General features: G+C 48.9%; 1 long non-coding RNA gene across 1 annotated transcript; it reads left to right on the top strand.

Moving 5' to 3' along the window:
- Positions 1-6,373: 6,373 nt before the first annotated feature.
- On the top strand, positions 6,374-8,458 carry LOC112947690. Its single transcript, XR_003249467.1, has 4 exons — positions 6,374-6,740; positions 7,021-7,469; positions 7,957-8,069; positions 8,320-8,458. It is a non-coding gene; the product is annotated as an uncharacterized LOC112947690 (long non-coding RNA).
- The last annotated feature ends 4,322 nt before the right edge of the window (positions 8,459-12,780 follow it).

Here is a 12,780-nt window from a genome sequence, read left to right as displayed (position 1 = left end):
GCTGCCCTGCCGCCCCCGGCGCGGCTTCAAGCGGTGCCCGAGCCGTCCTGGTGCTCCGGGAGCGGGCCCCGCCGCCATGGATGCCCTCGGGCTGCCAGAGCGCTGCAAGTGCTCCATTTGAAATGATAYGTGTGAAAGCTTTCAAATAAAGGCCATCGCCAGCCACCCAAAACAGCCTTTGGTGTCCTAACAGCCTCTGCCAATGTGTCTTTTTTCTCTTTTGTGTCTCTCATCTGTGTCCCACAGGGCTGAAAAGGCAGGTGGCAGAGCAGGTTGCCCCCGCAGCCTTGTCAGGGATGAATCCTTYGCGTCGTGCCAGAGGACGATGCTGCTGGTGTCTCTGGCCATCCATCGCCCGAGCAAGTGCCTACGTGGAAACAGAGAAGCGCGTTCCATGTGTTTGGGCAGGGATATGGCCAGTTGCTTTGCCGAGGATGACAGCAGGAGGCCACGGCTGTAGTCCGTGCTGCAAGTCAGTCTCCCCATCCCTGCTTGTCTGCCAGCAGCTGTCCCGGTGACCCCGTGGTTGCCACAAAGGCCCCAGGACTGGTCTGTGTGACTCCCTGCGCAGCCTTACGGCGTGATCCTGTGCTCCAGCCTCCATGGAAAGCAATCTGTGTTTGCACAGAGTTTAGGCCTGGGGGTAAAGGGCAGTCACTAATGTTCGTTTTCAGGCCCAGGAAATAAATCTCTGGATCTCCCTTTACTGTGTGGAAGGAAAGCGATGCAGATCACCTGGATCGCACTGTGATGGTCCTCCTTATAAGCTGGCCCTAGAGGAATTCTTCTACCTGTACTGATGGATGTCAAACCTCTTGGCTGCAAACCACTACTGGCATCAAACCTGACAGCACTGACAAAGATCTGTCACCATTGGCCTTGGAGTCCTTGTCTCACTTGGCCATGTTTAATAACCCTTTYCAGACAGGTATTTGCTCAGGCTGGATTTGATGTAAACATTGAATTTGAGTGTGCTGAGATGTTGTGAAGTTGGGAGGAACTGATCTGATTTTTCATTTTTTTTCCCCCCTGTCCTATGTGCATGAAGGTCCWGGGGGGCCACACAGAGGCCCCTAGAGCAGCCTTGGCCTCATGCATTCAGAGGCCCTGGCAAGACACACAGAGGCCTATAGGAACCCCTGGCCCCATGCACACAGAGGCCCTGGGGGCTGCACGGATGTTTGTGGGGACCTTGTCTGCGTGCACACAGAGGCCCCGAGGGCAGCCCCCATCCCCATGCACACAGAGGCACCATAAGGCCACACGGAGGTYTGTAGAGCCTCCCCGGTTCTGTGTGCACGCAGGCCCTGTAGGGAGGAACACAGAGGCCTCGAAACAGCCCTGAACCCATGTGCGAATGGAGGCCCGAGAGGCTGCATGGAGGCCTGTAGGGTCCCCTTGGCCCCGCGTGCATGGAGGCCCCATAAGGCTGCATGGAGGCCTGAAGGCACCCCCTAACCCCATGCACATGAAAGTGCCCGGGACGCCGCATGGAGACCTTTAGGGGCCCCCTGGCCCCGTGAGCACCACTGCAATGAAGTTTCACACTCTTTAGCAAAGCTCTTCCACCAAACTTTCTGTCACTCTGCATTTGCYTCACTCTTCCTTCTTTTCACCCTCTATTAGGATTTGATAGAGCCCCTTTGGAGTCTACTAATTTGAAAGAAACTTTCATTATTTGGAAATGTCATGCAGCCCCACAACACAGCCTCTACGAGACTCTTCGCTTTCACTAGAATGAGGAACTTTCCACAGCAACAGGGGTAAAATGCTGCAATGGAGATATTCAGGAGTCCCCAGGCCCAGAGCATCCTCCGCTCTCCAGCCTCTCTTCTCATCTTCATGGTCTTCTCCAGGAAGGCAATTGCTGAAACCTCTTCGGCTGCTATGGTCAGCAACAAGAGGGAGACAAACATAGAAGTGCTTTAGACAAGATCCTCACTCAGCACCAGACTTAGAAGAACAGCAAGAATCAAAAACAAACTGGATAAAAGGACTTCACCGTTAGGAGCTCTAGGTCCTGATTCACGAGTGGTGAGCAGTACTTTTTCCAGCAATAGCTCTCTTGCAAACCCTGTAAGCTCTGTCATCCGTGCCAGGGAGAGCACATCTATTTGCTCCAACGTTGTCGCAGGGCACAGGATAGCATTCCCATTCTGAGTGTACTCTTGAAAACCAACATTTTGCAGGAAGCCCAGGCAGCGCCACCTTCCTCTTTCCCATGGGAAATACTCTCATTCTGGGAGGCCTTGCGAGAAACACGCCCAGTCTGCACAGCTGCCTCCTGCCACCTCTGCACTTCTACGTCCGGCCTCGATGCCCCCACAAATTATACACGATGCATCCAATGCTGAGGACTTTTCCTGAGCCTCGTGTCCCCACAAGACACTCCCAAACCTCTTTCCAAACCCCTGTTGATGGTTTAGAAATGCCTCGGGTGCATCACTGCTGAATAGGAACATAAAACTACAAAGTAACTTAATWGAAATAGTGGCACTTTGGAGAGGAAAAAAAAAAAAAGGGAAAAAATGACCTGCTCTTTGCCCCATGGTGACAACAGGGAGGAGRCCAATCTGAGAGATAGAGGCATTTTCCTACTTTTATGCCCTCAGTGAGCCCTGGCATCTTTTCAAGTTCTGGGATGTTGGGAAATTCTTGGAGCAGGCCAAGGACAAAATCCCAGGAAAGAGACTCTTCTCCAAAGCTCTCCCAAGTGCTCCCTCTTGCCCCACATACCTTAGAGGCAGCAGCAGCAGCAGCAGCAGAAGGCAGAGCACAGAGCAGCAGCCCCACACGCTGACACTTGGACCTTCTCCAGAAGGCTGATGCCTCTGTCTTGTGTTTTCCCTCTGCAAGGTGTGCTGATGGCAGGGATTGACATCTTTTGTGTGGTGCAAGAGCCACTGTGGCTGGGGGCAGCAAAAGTGCTGATGGTCTGAAGAACCATCTTCAAGCTAGCCAGGAACCCAGCCTGGCAACAGTGGCTGAAATGCCCCGAAGTGATTGACTTCCTCATGTCACCTATGGTGGGCACTTCCCTATGGGATGGAGTTGCAAAGATGGCACTCTAGAAACGGGCACTCTTCCCTGAGCTGCCCTAACACCTGGCTCCAGCCACCCACGTTCGCTGAGGTCCCTGCAATGGGACCCTGGCCAGCTGCAGTGCTGACCCTACTCCTCTTCCCTGCAGAGAACATCAAGATCAAGCCCTTGAACTTCCAGCATTTGAGCCAGGCCACTTCCCTGTGATGGCCTGTGGTGGAAGACTGTGTGGATGAGACCGTCATCCTGTTCTGGTCTCACCTGAAGCACCAGGAGAATGTCTCCTTTGTCTTCAAGGATATCTGGGTCCTGGGCCACGAGGGAGACATAGTGAGGATGAAGATTTTTGGCAGCTGCATCCAGCAGCTGGAGACCACTGTGAGTCTCGCTGCAGCCCTACACAGTGTGAATCCCTCAACCTGCCAGGCCCACAACCATTTCTGTGAGCATCCTGCCACAGGAAGMGCCCCATGATCTCTCTTGACCTGCTGGGGGCCTGGTGGGATAATCCAACATCTGCAGCAGTGYTTGGCCCCACCATATTCTACACTCATAGAGAAAGCATCTCCCAAACTCCTTGAGCCCTCTCACTACAGCCTGGCATGGCTATTAGCCCCTCTCCCATCCTTGCTGGGCAGCCTGTGTGCACCAGAACSAGGGGCTAAGGTGCATGGCAGAGGGCTGGCAAGAAGTCTTASTGCGGCAGGCTCCCCTTGGAGCAGGATCAAGGGCTGCTGCCTTGGGCAGCAGGCATCAAGCTGCCAGGCCAACTTCCCACTATGTCTGTCCACACTGCAGAGACTCTAGGCTCAAGGAACTGCTGGTCTCCACTCCCTCAACCAACTTTCTTATATTCTCTATGTCAAATCTAACTTAAAAAATGTTGCTCATTGCACAGCCATAACTTGGAGCAGATTGTTCAGAGAGAATTGCAGGGCACAGTGTATTGTTTGTGTGTCTCCTTTCCTTACTCCGTTATCTCACATTCCTAGGAAGAAGACATGACATTAACATACATGATATATCAGAACATGTCTTCCACCAACTATGTTAAAAGGTTGCTAGGAGAGAGAAGGAGTTGGGGAGGGGAAGACAGAAAATGGAAATGCCTGGAGTTCTCTATCCTTCCCTTCTCCACACCCTTTCCTTGCACTTTAATCTTCTGGCTTCACCATTCTCAGACCTCTTCTCAAGTACTTGCTGTCACTTCCGTTTTCCTCAACTCCAGCAGCATCACCRTAAATTTGGGAAAAGATTTTATTCTCCAGGGGTTCCCCAGAGGAAAACTCTCCAAGGACTTCCAAGCAAATAAAGATCTATCAAAACACCTCTGTGACAAACATATTTCACATGTGGATTTATTCAAGGTTAAGAAAATGGCATGTGAATAGAACTGTGGTAGAGAAATAGGACTAATCAAGGGTAAGTGATGGAAAACTAGAAAAAAATTGGAAAAGATCTTTTTGCACAGTCTCTCTTGATAAGTATTTTTTTCCCTCTTAGTTGGTAAAGGTGTGGTGATAACTACAGGTTTTGATGTTTATGGAAACATGAACCCTTGCATGGATATTCCTTAGACTCGTAGAACCATTGTGGTTGGAGAAGACCTTCAAGATCATTGAGTCCAACCATAAACCCCTCAACCCCATCCCTGTCAAACCATATCCCTAAGTGCCTCWTCTACATGTTTCTTGAACACTGCCAGGGATGGCAACTTCAGCACTTCCCCGGGCAGCCTGTTCCAATGCTTGACTACTCCTTCTGCATGTAAATTTTTCCTAATACCTAACCTGAACCTCCCTTGACGCAGCTTGAGTCATTCACAACAATTACTCCTCTTTTATTCTTAGTAGAGGGGTCTTAAGGTGCAGGATTGACTGTCCATATTCTCTCATAATATACCAGCAACAGCAGTGAAAATATGTCCTTGGTTGCATTTTCTTCTGGGGTTTCTCATAACAGCACAATTTATTCAAGTGCAACGTTTACAAAGCAGGTTTCAGATGTCTGTACATGAATTTCTCCACTACTCTGCAGAGTTCTTGGCTAACTCTAATGTAACAATTAGCAATAACTACTCCCCAAGAAGATGGGAGAGATCTGTCAACCTCCAGGAGTCTCCTCTTCAGGTGGCATCTGCCTCAGCTTTCAGCAAGTTGCGGAGTGGCTTCTGCTGCCCTAGCCACCCCAGCAGTCCCTGATGGGGTCCCAGCCCTCCTTCCGTCCCACTTGGTGAAGGTGGCAGCKGTGGGCCCTGGGGCTGGAACAAGCAGTGGCTGGTGCTGGAGCTGGAATGAGTCACAGGTGGGGCTGGGAGTTGATGGCTCTGGCAGCAGGTGGGCATATCCTATGGCTGAGATGGAAASTGAGGGAAACAGTGCAACCCAGGAGTTGCTGCTGAGTAGCTGCTGCTGGGCCTTGTGCTGGAGGAGGTGAGTGAAGCTGGAGGTGCATGCTTGGGGCTGGAGGTCCTGCCCATGCTCGGGATCCCAGGAAATGCAGCCTGCTTTCCTGSGATAAGGAAGCTGACMCAGGGCCAGGAATGGTGTTGTCCTGTGAAAGTGGGGCCTGAGGACCTGGTGGGCGAGAGAGGTGCCTCAGGCCGTGGAAGAGAGGGGAGAAAGGGTGTGCGCCGGGTGGGCGCAGCAGGGAGGCGGRGGCAAGAAAGGGAGCCTGCCGGGGCTGGGCTGGGGTGAACTGGGCACTCCTTGTCCCAGGCAGGACTTGGTTGTTGCTCTCGGGCTTCTTTGAGTTGCTCTCTGGTCTGCAGAAGATGCATTTAATCTGTACTAGATTCTCCCGGAAAGTATTGTTGTGCTATCTGTTCTCTTGGTCCTTCTGTCTGTTCTCTTGGTCCTGCAGAGCTCCCCAAACACCTTTGTTTTACTCTAGAGTGTTCTTCGGGTGCTTCTTTTTGTGCTCTAGCTTGATTTGGGCCCTTTAGTCTTGTTGGACCCTCTAGTCTCTTCAAAACCCCTTCCTGATGCCTTAGTTATGCCCTGGAGACTTGTGTTGGTTCTCTGGCCTTGTTAGCACCTCTGTGGTCTCCTCATGTACATCCTCCACCTGGAAATAAAGAGCTAGGACTCAGACTCCTCTGGGAAGCTACCACTTCCATTCTGCCCATCAACAGCTTTTTGTTTTTTTTAAACTTTTTTTCTTTTCTTTTTTTTTTTTTACTTTCTAATTTGACCTCAAGAGTTTCAATGACATTAATTGGATTTGGCTGGGCTTTCCAGGTAGAACCAAATAGATGCCAATTTAAATAGATTGTAGCTAGAAAGATTTTTATTCCAACTTGTTCTAGGTGCAGGGCAGCTGTGTGTGTTCCCTATTGGGAAGTAGCTGTGTTACAGAAGCAGCCCCGTTCCGGCAGGTTAGCTTGATATGCTGGGTTGCCCTGGTGGGACTGCCGTCCTGCTAGAGCAGCTGTAGCACATGCAGGCTCGAACCTGCTTCAGCACCTTGGGATGATGTACCCGTTGTAGCAATATTTCTGGACCCTGAATGTGGTTGATGCCAATGTGGCAGGAGGAATGTAAATGGACTGTTAAAAGGAGTAACAAGGAACCTTGAATCGGGAGTTACCTGTTACAAACTGGAGCTACAAAAGAAGGGGCTGTCTGCCTTGTCAGCAAAACCTGGAAGAACCGCCCCACAACCAGGTGTTCTTGGGAAGCGTCTGCCCTAGGGGCAAGGTATGTTCTGGTCGGGGCAGTGCAACCACYGACTCGGTCACTGATGTCTCGACTCAAGAAAGCCTCTGTCTCGGGGGAAAAAAGAATAGCAGTGCATGTGTGGTTACTTTAAAGGTACTTACCTTTTCAAAGATTATTAGAAAGTGAGAATAGCAAAGCCATCCTGTAGTAGTTAAATGATGAAAATGATTTAAACCTAAATGATTTAAATTATATCAAGAGGCTAAATATGCAGGGTAAGTATTAGGTATCAATCTATGAAGAATTTATTATTTTTCAGCTTTTCATCACACTGTTGGGTATGGAGAATTTCAATGYGGCAGTGCTAAATTCCTACAAACTAGCCGGCTTGTCTGCAGCAAAGACCTTCCAGTGGATGTTCGCTCTTGCCTGTAGAGCCTTTCTGCAATGTAAATCCTGCTGCCACAGCCGTTAAGGACTAGAGGGCCTTAACACCTAAGCTAAGCAGCTGAGAGCTGCAGGGGTGGGCAGCCCCGTGGAACGAGGATTCTCTTGCTGCTTCTGTTCTCTCTCGCTCTTGGGAGTGCTGGTCTGCAGGAATCACACAGAGCCTTTGCTTTGCTTTTGGTGCCTCCGTTGGTGGCTCGGAAGGTTGTCATTGGTTTCTGCAGCTTAACCAACACCTTGAGAAAGGGCTGACAATGGCACTCGTGGAGGTGTGCAGATATCAGCAGGCACCAGCAGTCCTTGCACAAGTTCACTGCACAGGTGAGCAGCTTCATGTGTGTTGTGTCTCCCCACYGTCAGTTGCCTTGTGTTTCATTGAGGGAGCTGGGGTTATTTTGTGTGGAGAGGAAGAGGCTCTGAGGAGACATTATTACCCTCTACCACTGTCTAGAAGGAGGTTGTAGTGAGGCTGGAGTTGATCTTTTCTCCAGAATAACTGCAGGTAGGACAAGAGGAAATGGACTCAAGTTGTCCCAGGAGAAATTCAGGTCTGACATTAGGAAGAATCTCTACATGGAAAGAGCAGGCAAGCCTTGGAATAGGCTGCCAGGAGAGGTGGTGGCATCATTCTCCCTGGCAGTGTTGAAGAAACTTGTAGATGAGGTGCTTGGGGCCATGGTTTAGCAGGATGATGTGAAGGGTTTACAGCTGGACTCGATGAACTTGTAGGTCTTTTCCAACCATAATGATTCTATGATCCAGCCAGTAATACTGAGTTAGGTGTTCACTGCTCCCTCTTGGTTTCTAGATCACACACAACTCTGGTGCTTTGTCATGAAGTTGGCACAATTTGGCACCAGATTTGGTTTCAACTTTCTGATGATGATCGAAGAAGATGAAGATTTGTATCAAAGATCAGTCGTGAGTATAATAGGAAGACAAATGTAGTCATGCTTTTTCCCCTGAAGGCTGCTTATCCCTTTTAAAAATCATTACTATCAGACCTTGCTATAAGTTGGCCGACTAAATTAATCTAAAATTAACTGATGTTTTTCCGCTCTAATGCGGAGTACCCCTTCACATGAGGAAGAAATTTTGTGTGAGGGAAGCAATGGTGTGTGTGTGTTTATGAAGGAGATTTTTCTGACCTTGTTCCAATCTTATTTTTCAGATACTCTGGAATGTAACTCTGAGCAGGGCTGGAGCAGCCATTCGACAGGGCCTTGTGAGTATTACTTYTGCTATCCGAGATAAATATCTCGGATATTGTCACCCAGCCTCGCTTGCCAGCCTCCATCCGGTGGATGGCAGCACGTTCTGTGCAGCCAGATGAAAGGGGCTCTGTTGCTGGTGGCCGGTCCTCTCTGCAGCCCTCGTCGTGGCCCCATCAGCCGCTGCTCCAGCCTCTTGTGCCTCMCAGGTGGCCTCTAATGGTCTATATTTTCTATTGTCCAAGCTTTGGGTATTTTTTTTCCTAGCTCCTCAGCAGTGAGCTTGGCTTTGTGAGCCTCTTCTCCTAGGGTCAGTGGCATTTGACGAACGCTGGGCTAGCATGGAGCAGCAGAGCYGCCGGGTTGCGCTGCTGTAGCAGCGTTCATCTGGCAGTATCTTCTGTGCTGCAGGTGCTGCGTGTAGCCTGTCTGTGCAACTGTGTGTGGCTGTGCGAACTGCCTTGGTTGTCAGCATGGAGTAGTGCGTTCTTGGATTCATGTCTGGGGGATCTATCACTACATTTAATGTGTGTGTGTGTGTGTGTGGCATCTGGGTTTTTTTTTCTTTTAGTAGTTCTTTCGGAAATGGCGGCTGAGGCGCATGCGCCCCAGAAGAAGTGATTGCGCAGGTGCCCGTGCCTGGGAGGGCGCAGCGCATCAGTGAACCGAAAGCGCATGCGCAGTGCGCTCCTCTGCGCGCAGTGCTGCCATCCCACGCATTGGAGGTGATTCTGCTAGGGGAAGGGAGCCGCGCATGCGCAGCGCGCTCCTCTGCGCGCAGTGACACCGCGATGGGGAAGCAACGGCTCACGCCGCGCAGCGCGTGCGCTGCCCCCTACTCAGGGCTGCCACCGCGGGTCCACAAAGCAGCTCTGCAGACGCACGGCGAGCGGGTGCCCTGCGCTGCCGCCCAGTAGCTGCTGGTCTTGTGCATCTCGAAAGCACAACCGCAAGCGAAGGGCCGCAGCGCGCCCGTTCTGGCAGCTGCCCCAGAGCGGTGCACGCCATTTGAGGCTCCTAGAAGCAGCAGGATTTTCAAGGAACTTGTCTAAGCGAAAGTATAAAATGAAGGGAAAATTACCTGGAAAAGAATTAGAACTTCCTGCATTTTCACATGAACRTTGTCTTACAAAGTGACGGCATAAGAAAGTTGTGCTGCTCTGTTACTTGACCTGTAAATTGCATCAGAACAAGCAAAAATGAGATCATCCCAAACAAAAAGACAAAATTTCTCTTAACTGGAAAAGTTTTGGGGGAAAAAAGGAGGGGAGGGTTGGAGCTGAACACAGGAATGCTAGTTTCTCTGCTCTTACTCTCCTGGCTGTTTCATCCTTTTAGTCCTCCTTCCTCCATCCCCCTGTCTCTAACATGCAGGAACTGAGACCTCACCTTCCTACCTGCTCACACCTGCTTGTGCTCCAGAAATGCACCCATCCTTAGCTTCCCCCTTCCCAGGAAGTAACGCCCTCCAGCTCATCCCAAAACCAGTGTTCTCAACAAGCAGCCCTGCTTGCTGCTTTTGCTGCAGATCCCGTATCTAAAAGCTTTCCTCCTTTCTTTGCGACTGCCAAGCCAATCTAGGAACTGTATTGCCTGGGCTCTGCTCCTCGGGTGACTCAGGTGGCCAGTGCAGGCCATTTGTTCCATTACGGACATTACCTTTAATGCCACAATTGTCAGCTGAACACTTGCAAACTTCTGGCTACTGAAAAACGGCTGCCTAAAGGTGAGAATCCTCAAGCAGCTGGTTTCTTCCAATAGTGCCACTTGGGAAAAAGAAATAGACATCTAAGGCATGCAGTTCTGCAAAGGACTGCTGCAGAATTTTAGTCTTCTATTTCCATGGTTGGTGAAACTGTGGAGAGAGCACTTGAATGGCCATGGAAGAAGAGGACTTAACAAAAACAGTTGGTACTGGCTGAGTCTGGTTGGAATGAACCTCTTTGACTTGAGACTGGAAAAGACAGAGCGCCAAGGCCGTTGCAGTGCTCCGGGTGAGCCAGCTGAAATTTCTGTGCTAGTGAAGGAAAAACTGCAGTGCTGCAGCAAGGACTGTGAATAGCACAACTGCTCAGCAAAAACCAATTCAGATTTATTGCTGTGATCATGCTATTTTTTCTGTATGTGTTCTGGATATGTTTTATAAAAAGCCCTTAATCCTTGCTTAGACAATGTTTGTTCTAATTAATTAGGTTTTCTTTCTGAATTAGCAAGTAAATTGCAATTTGTCTTAGGAGCAAGTCTTGAGATGCGGATTTTCCTCTGCAGAACTGTGTCTCTATAGGAGCAATCTCCAAACAGCAGTAATAGAAGCATAATTAGAAAAGAATCCTTCTCCTCTCTTAGCTAAACATCCCTGAAGACAAAGCAAGCAACTACATTCTCCCTTCTGGCTTTGCTCTGCAATTAGAAGGTTTCTTTCCTCTCATCTTCCCCCATCTCCCTCCAACCTGGCCCTTCAGTGAAAGTCAAACAAGCAAAAGCCTCCGAATAGCGGTGGGGATTATCAGCTCCCTATGGCCTCCAATGAGATGAATATTAAACCCAACAGCAAAATCCCACCTGCTTGTCTTTGCGCAGGAATTTGGAGAACACCAATATTCCTGCATTCACAGTAGATTTAAACTCGCTTACAAAAATCTTGCCTTTCTTCTGTTTTCCTATTCGATAAATCAGAATGTTCCCTCAGTTCGTGTCTTCTGCGGTCCAATGAGTTTCTCCGTAGCTTTGTGCTGAACATCCCTGTTGTCAAGTGTTGGACAATTCCAACTATTTCTGGTATTGTTATTTCACAGTCATTTTCAGCTCATGCATTCTTCACTTTAAAGTGCTTCCTTGCCTGAAACACGTAAGCACAAGTAAGGAGTAGATCATTCACGATGGAGCTAGACCAAGAGCTGGGGGCGGGGAAAGATATCTACATAGTTTTCTATAGTTTTGTACCTTTGTCGGACTTAAGTCTTTCCATTTCCCSTTGTGGGAGAAGAATGGACAGTATGAGATGGGACAGGGGTTGGATCTCTGCTCCAGGCCCTCTGTTTTTCTCCTTGTAGGTGAAAGAACTTTTTTTTCTGTGAGGGTGCAGGTTCACATGGGGCGTTTAAGGTAACCAAAAGCTGAACAAAATTATACCATTTTCTTATTTATCATTACTTGCATTGAAAAAAATTGTTTTTGTGTGCATATTTTGGCATTATTTTCTGGCACAGATAAAAGGAAGCAATGAAAGGATGATTGACATAATACAACTTACTCCTTCATGCTTTTCTTTATATACTTAACTGTCAAATATGATTTAGAACCATAAAAAAAAATGGAACACAAAACAGAAAAGAGAAAAGAGAAAATTCAGCTGTGCAACACTCTATACCAAAAATAAACTAGTGAGACTTCTCTTTCATAGCAGGTTTCTCAGGAAATAAGCTTTGTTCTTAATTCCTGATAAGCAATTATTCTTTTTCCCCATGCTTGACCCAGCTGCTGCAGAACTGCATTTAATGGAATACGAGATGTTCAAGTACTGTCATGCAGGAAGCTTTTCTAGATGCAACAGATTCCCCAGGGCTTCTCATGGCTCTCAGAAGTCTGAGAGCGCTTAAGTTCTCTCTCTGTGTGTGTGTGTTCTCCATTTCATGCTTTTTATATTGCTGCTCTTTTAATTCCTCTAGCCAACACCAGGAGGGACGTGTCTCCTCAAAGAAGGATGGAGTTTCTCTTCTTTGCAGGGGGAAACAGCTTTAAATTGCATCTATATCTTGCTTCGACTCTCTGCTTACACGTTGTACTTCTCTCTGGCTTCACCTAGGGAAATGAATCTTAGAAGACAGTATTGCTTCTTTCCCTTTCCCGGCATGATGGCAGGTAGATGATGACAAAATAGATAAGACTTGCCCAAATTATAATCTCTAGGGCAAGAGTTGGGGGGGGAAGAGTGAAACTCTTTGAGGCTATATGAAACTGTTGGATTACCTTTTGAACCTTTGGAGAACAGGGGAGGTGCTGGAGGATTGGAAGAAAGCCAACATCACTCCGGTCTTCAAAAAGGGTAAGAAGGAGGACCTGGACAACTACAGGCCAGTGAGCCTCACCTCCATCCCTGGAAAAGTGATGGAACAGCTCATCCTGGCGACTGTCTCCATGTGTAGACACGTGCAGGAGAAGAAGGTGCTCAGGAGTGGCCAGCATGGATTCACCAAGGGGAAATCATGCTTGACTAACCTGATCRCCTTCTATGATGGAGTGACTAGCTGGATAGATGAGGACAGAGTGGTGAATGTGGTCTATCTGGACTTGAGCAAGGCTTTTGACACTGTCCCTCACAGCATCCTCCTGGGCAAGCTCCAAAGGTGTGGGATAGATGTGTGGACGGGGAGGTGGATTAGGAATAGGCTCGATGGCAGGGTGCAGAGAGTGGTTGTCAA

The sequence above is a fragment of the Nothoprocta perdicaria genome, unplaced genomic scaffold, assembly GCF_003342845.1.
Source record: "Nothoprocta perdicaria isolate Ctin4 unplaced genomic scaffold, notPer1 scaffold_243, whole genome shotgun sequence".
Taxonomy (NCBI): Eukaryota; Metazoa; Chordata; class Aves; order Tinamiformes; family Tinamidae; genus Nothoprocta; species Nothoprocta perdicaria.
This window is presented reverse-complemented; position numbering and strand designations above follow the sequence as displayed.